We start from the raw sequence: 6,103 nt of genomic DNA on the forward strand, positions 1-6,103 counted from the left end.
TCCAACTGCTGCCCAGAGCCTGTGCTAGAGATGAATAGGCTATCTTCCACCCAAGCTCCTGGCCCACCAGGCTTTGGAACGACCAGCGGCACCTACCATCATAGCTGTGACATGCGCTATTGAAAAGATATTTTGCTCATCTTGTGAGTGGAACTAAACTGTGCTCTTACTTAAGCTGGCATCCAGCCTTTGCAAGCACAAACTGTGCTCACTGGTCTGATGTCCAGGGACCAGCAGGCCCCTGGACTAAAGCCTCCAAGGCCTTATGAGAAGCCCTGACATGGAGCGCTGGAAGGGCTGGCTGGTCTTTGCTCATCACAGGCCCCAGATACCAGTGCCTCCTCAGGATACCTGCTCTTCCTCCCCTCATAAAGGGATGGCAGGAGGCTGAGGATATTCAGTTCAAGCCCTGCTGGGGATGGTTCTCCCATGACACTACAAGCTCTCTCACTCAGGGGCCCTGGGGACCCAGAACTGTGGTAGCTTCACAGGATGCATCACCAGGGAGGAAACGCCGCAGATTCAGCCTAGCTCTTCACTCCCAGGCTGCCTGAAATGCAAAACTTCAACTAGGCTGCAGGACAGTAGATCAGCAGCTGGCTGTCGCCAAGGCCTGCTGAAAATCCTGACAGCCTGGATCTTGTTGCCATTCCATGCTTCCCTTCCTGTTTGGTCTGCATTTTTCCTCTTGGTAATGGGTTCTGAAAAAAAATCGGATGAGTAATTCTGTGTGTGTTGTGGGAGGGGGCGGGTAAGGCATTGTCTTTGCCCGGGGTTCTCTCGCCATGAGGCAGGCCAGGATCACGCAATCGGCCAGCAATCAGTGCAGGATTAATCGAAACTAAGAAGTTCTGAAATATTTTGGCAATCAAAAAAAAAAAAAAAGGAAATTGTCATCTGTGACCATCTGGATAGGAACACAGGGGGACCTGGAAGCACACAAAGTCAGTCAGTGAGCATAATCCTAATTAAGCATTAACGTTGACAAAAAAGTACAGCGTTCCTGGCGGAACTCATATGCTTCCCTTGTCAGTAATCGAATACTATTATGTTAAACAATTTGGATCACGAGCAGGCAGAGCAGCGCTCATTCAGAACACAGCAGTATCTACATCCGAAAGAGAGCCTTCTTTCCATAGGCTGTTAGGTCTGAACAGCTCCCAGGAGGCAAGTCTGAAAAGAAGTGTGGCCCTAAAGGTGGGTGACCCAATCTTGAGCAGACCGGGCCTATCTGCCGAGTGGTGGGCTATGGCGTCACCGCCACAAAATATTGCCCGTTTGTCGTCAGATTTCCTCTTCTATGAACGGCCCTTAGTAACGAGGGTGCTAGCAGGCCATGCCAGCGCCAGGAGGCTGGCCAGTCTGATGCCACTGGTGCCACTGACTCTTACTGTCCTAGCCAGTTAAATGCAACTCCTATCTCAACACTCAACGAAAGGCTTCTTGCAGCTTGCAAAATCCACCACCTAAGGCAGCAGAGGCTGGGCAGACGTGGGCCTCTCTCTGCTAGGCTCACTGAGCATCAGGCAGGCAGGCTGCCAAGCTGTCTAATCTCAGCTGCACCCGATTTCTCTCACCTGACGTGAGCCACCAGCAGAAGCTCGAACCCAGAGATGGTACCGGCAGGGTTCCAGTCAGATCACTGGCACCACCACATTTTTTAATAGAACAGTGCCCCAGTGGACAGTATCATCCTCTGCATGCTTCTCCCGGGATCACGGGGCTCCTTGGATCTTCATTTTTCAGGTTCCGTCAAAGGTGTAGCGGCTGACAGGGTTGCAGTAGACCCTGTAGTCATGGTAGGGTGGGAATGCCATGGTCCCGGCCTCGGTTGGATATTTATGGCAGCCAGGTCCCAGGGGCCACCGTGTGAGCATGGAGAACAGCCTCTCTGTGAGCTTCCCGTGTTCAAAACTGGGAGGGAATGCGGCCATCTTGCCTGCCACGCCAAACGCCCTCGGAGAAGTGGGTCAATGCCCCCTCATTGACAATCCGGAAGCGGGGAGAAGACAGGCCTTGTGGAGGGGCACGTGGCCTGGGGGATGGGCTCAAGTTCTCATCCAGGCCGGTAGAGTACAGGGTTGATCAGAGTGTGGCCAAACCTTGAAGGCGCTGTGGCAAAGGCATTGAAGCTGCCAGCATTGACACTGGGTCGTATCCGCGGTCTTCGCTCGAGCATCTTCATGCCCACCTCCCCAAGATCTGGTAGCCAGTGCCGGTAGGTTAATGTTGCTGTAATCTCTTTTGCCCCACAAATCTTGCGAAGTCTTCGTGGTAGACAGTGTTCCCCCATCGACCAGTGTGGGTTAGCTTCAGCAGCTTCTGCAGCAATGCGGTTTGTTGCTCCCAGGAACACCGGGTTGCTGCTCGTCAGGCCCGCTGCTCATTGCACGGTGGTCCCCAGCCAGAAGCATGGTATTGGGCTCTCATTCTTCAATCGCGAGTTGCACTCGGTGGGCGGCCGTGGCCAATAGGGCAGAGGCTTGCCAGACCTCTGCACGATGCCCCTGACGCATGCAGGCCAGATGGCTGGCAGGTCCGGATGCTGCGGGCTTCATGGTCTGTGCGCTGGTCGTACAGCATTGGACGATCAATGTAGCCGGAGTTGAGCTGGTTGCTCTGCTCTCGAGGGTCACAGAGTTCACATGAGGCGGGTGTCATGCACTGGCACAACGGGCTGGATCGCACCAAAGAACATGCAGCGGGCCCCCACTGCGGCACGGGGGTCTTGGGGGGCATCATGACAGAGAAACAGGGAGGGTCTTGCTGCATACATTGTGCATGCTGCCCATCAGAGAATCGAGCCTGGCTCAGGGCACAATGTAGAGTCCAGGATCGATGGTAGGAACTGACCCCACTGCAATCAAACATGTGGTGTAAATGTTTCATCAGGGGTGATTACTCTGTCCGCAATCAGTGTGGTGGACACCAGGCGGGGCATAGGAAGTACGTGCCCCTTGTAGCTGACGCTGGGGATTGATGCCACGGGGTGTGTTGAATCCGTTCTATACCAGCTTCAGCAGGCGGCTCAAAGGCAGTCATGAGGCCACCCACTTGGTGCTGGCAGGTTTGTTGCATGTGCCGTCAATGCGTCTATACTTTTGGTGGCAGCACATGGGTCTGAGCAGTTGTTACGACGCGGTGTGCCGTGCAGCCTGACAGGTTGCATTAAGGCTCAGGTACTGCGGGACACAGATCATTGTAGTGGTAACGCTGAACAGCAGGGTGGTACTGACTTCAGCCACCAGTGCAGACCAACTGCCTTCAGTGTCTCAGCTGGTGCTTGGCAGATGCTTCTGGCATCTGAATGTAGATATGTACCTGCTGTCTCAGCTCACTGTTTGCTAAATAATTTCACATGCGCCTACATCAGGCCTAGGTTTTTCATAATGTGACTGGCTCTGTAAGAAAGCGTCACATTCAGTCCGGTCCAAAGTTCAAGGACCTTCAGCCTCACCTCATATTGCTTTTTTCATGGAACAGGTTTAGAGAATACACCTTTACACAGCCAGCAGGAGGTCCCGCTCCTTATGGAACAGCTTCCCCTGTGCTCATCACTATACATTGTGGCTGACATTTACTATACGGAAATTGCCTTTTCTTCTTCAGAGTGCCAAACCTATAGCCACCTGCATTTTGTTGAGGCCCTCCTACAGGTTTCTGACTCCTGCCAATCCTCTCGCAGTCTTCTGCATCACCCTAGGCGCTTTGTTCAAGACACTGGCCTCTGAATTTCACTAGAATCCATCCAAACATAACCTCCAACCTGTTAGCAGCGGGTATGCTCCTATAGGTTGACTTCCTGATCAATGTAACCTCGGACTGTCCCACCGTGACAGGAGAACTGCAGGCTTGTTGGTCCAGGCAGCATGCCTCTACGCAAAGTGTCCATACCTTCCTAAAGTAATGCAATGCCATAGGCCCACAATGACCCAGGATTCCATGCTCAGAGCTCAGCTTTATCAAAATGCTGCCTGCAGACATTAGCACAGCCAGGTGCTGTGGATTAGCTCATTGTTAGTAAACTTGGATGGCTCGATACCAGGCCAGAAAAGTATAGGTGGGCGATCAAGACTTAATAAGGATGCTGGGGGAAGGAAGGGCAGATTGAGAAGAGAAGATGCAGCCACCGCAGGAAGCAGACTGCTAGAGGACAGGTTAAGCCACAAGTCCATGTGGCCATCAGTAGATTAATAGAAATGGGGCTAATTTAAAATTTAAGAGTAGTTTAGTATAAGCCTAGCTATTGGCCAACACCTTTATACCTTTATCTATAGTCTTGTGTGGTAATTTGGAAGTGGCTCCCGCAGAATGGACAAACTCGCCTACACAAAGGCATTCACTTTCCTCACTATTCCTCCTGCAGAATATTCAGAGTCCTTAAGAAAGCCATTGTGCATGTCGCACACCTATACACACACAATCTGAAGACATGGCTGACAATGACACTCATGTGTGCACTCACAAGGAACTCTCATAACTACAGCACACATTGCACACAGAGACACTTGCTCACAACTGAGCACTTTACATTCAATATGTGCACATAGACTCTATGCACTGCATGTACATTCTTCTGTCTCTGTTTCTCTCTGTTCTGTGTGTTCTTTTTCTTACTTGTTCTCTTTATGTCTCTCTATGCTGGTCAATAGTCAGCCACGGATCACCAGTGTCTAGTCAAACATTTTAAATAAGTAACTTGAATCACGTCACTGGGCACAGGACCCTGTGCTTCCAGCTACGGTGTGCCAAGAGAAACACAGTTCTTTGTGCCTCAATCTTTGCCCCAATGTTGTGTCTGACCTTTACAAAAAGGTCAGACAAACCTACATGGAGGGAAATCTACCAAAAGGACCCAGATGGAAACAAACGAAGAACTCTTCTTGGATACAGGAGCTTGGGAACATTCAGTGAGGTGGAACCTGTCATGAACTAACATCATTGGGAAAATAATAGAATTCAAACACGACTCAAAAATTAGGTGAACTATTTTATTTATGCTAATTTTTTCAATTCCGATTTTATTTAAGTAAATTATTTAGGAGCACAGTAGCAGGAAATCTGCAACTTCCTAGGCTCGTTTAGAAAAGCTTCTGTGTTTTATTTATTTATAGACAATACATACTTGTGCACACATAAAAGTATAAATAAATGTGTAGAAAATGTTATCACAGTTGGTGAATCTGGGGGAAATATTTAAATTCTTTTAGTATTTCAATCATTACTATAATATTTCAAATTGCCATATGTGGGGGTGTACACATGTGTCTAAGTATGAAATCCTTTAGGACGCACTAGTCCCTGGAAAGAGGCTGCAGTTTCCACATCTAGTAAAAAGAAATGGACACTGCCCCACCCCACAAGCTGCTGCTGCAGGTTCTGAGGCGCATGCATGTTGCTCTAGGGGCTGTGACCCAGGTGCAGCTCCAGGAAGTGATACTGTCATGAGCTTTCTTTAAAGCTGAATTGAAAGAACAGGGTCTGGGGAGATGACTCATTAATTAAAGCCCTAGTTGAGCAAACAGAAGGAGTGGAGTTTTATTGATGAAATTATTAAGGCAACTTCACGTAGTTAAAAGGGGAGGTTTATTTTGTGGGGTAACTCACAAATGAAGGGATAGGTAACAGGGTCTGGGAAAGGTGTAGCACAGTCTGGCGGTGTTCACTGGAGAACTCTGCTCCGGTCTACCTCCAGCATCCAGGATCCAGGAACCAAGAGAGCTGGCCTATCTGAATCTCAGGTCTTCAGGGTCCCTCTCTCGGCCCCGCCTTGTAGGCGTGACAGTTACCAAAGCCTCAGTGGGGGTTGGAACTTCCAGATCAAAGTTAGAATGGCTACCCACTACAGAGTTGAATACCTAGAGCAGGCTGGCTAGCTAGACAAGCCAATGGTCAAGCTCTGGGTTCATCGAAAAACGCAAGACCCTAGATGTCATCTCTGGCCTCGAACATGCCAACTGCACCACATGCATGTGCATCAGCACACATGCAAACATACACATACTATGCAAGCCATACCACACACACATCAAAAAAAAAAAAAAATGTTAACAGCAACCAACATTTTCTTCCTGCAGGATTTAGAAATGAGTTTGAGCTAAAA

General features: G+C 49.5%; 1 pseudogene; it reads right to left on the bottom strand.

The window, feature by feature from the left end:
* Positions 1-1,742: 1,742 nt before the first annotated feature.
* Positions 1,743-3,168, bottom strand: LOC118575660 (annotated as a pseudogene).
* Positions 3,169-6,103: the final 2,935 nt, after the last annotated feature.

Source organism: Onychomys torridus, unplaced genomic scaffold, assembly GCF_903995425.1.
Source record: "Onychomys torridus unplaced genomic scaffold, mOncTor1.1, whole genome shotgun sequence".
NCBI lineage: Eukaryota > Metazoa > Chordata > Mammalia > Rodentia > Cricetidae > Onychomys > Onychomys torridus.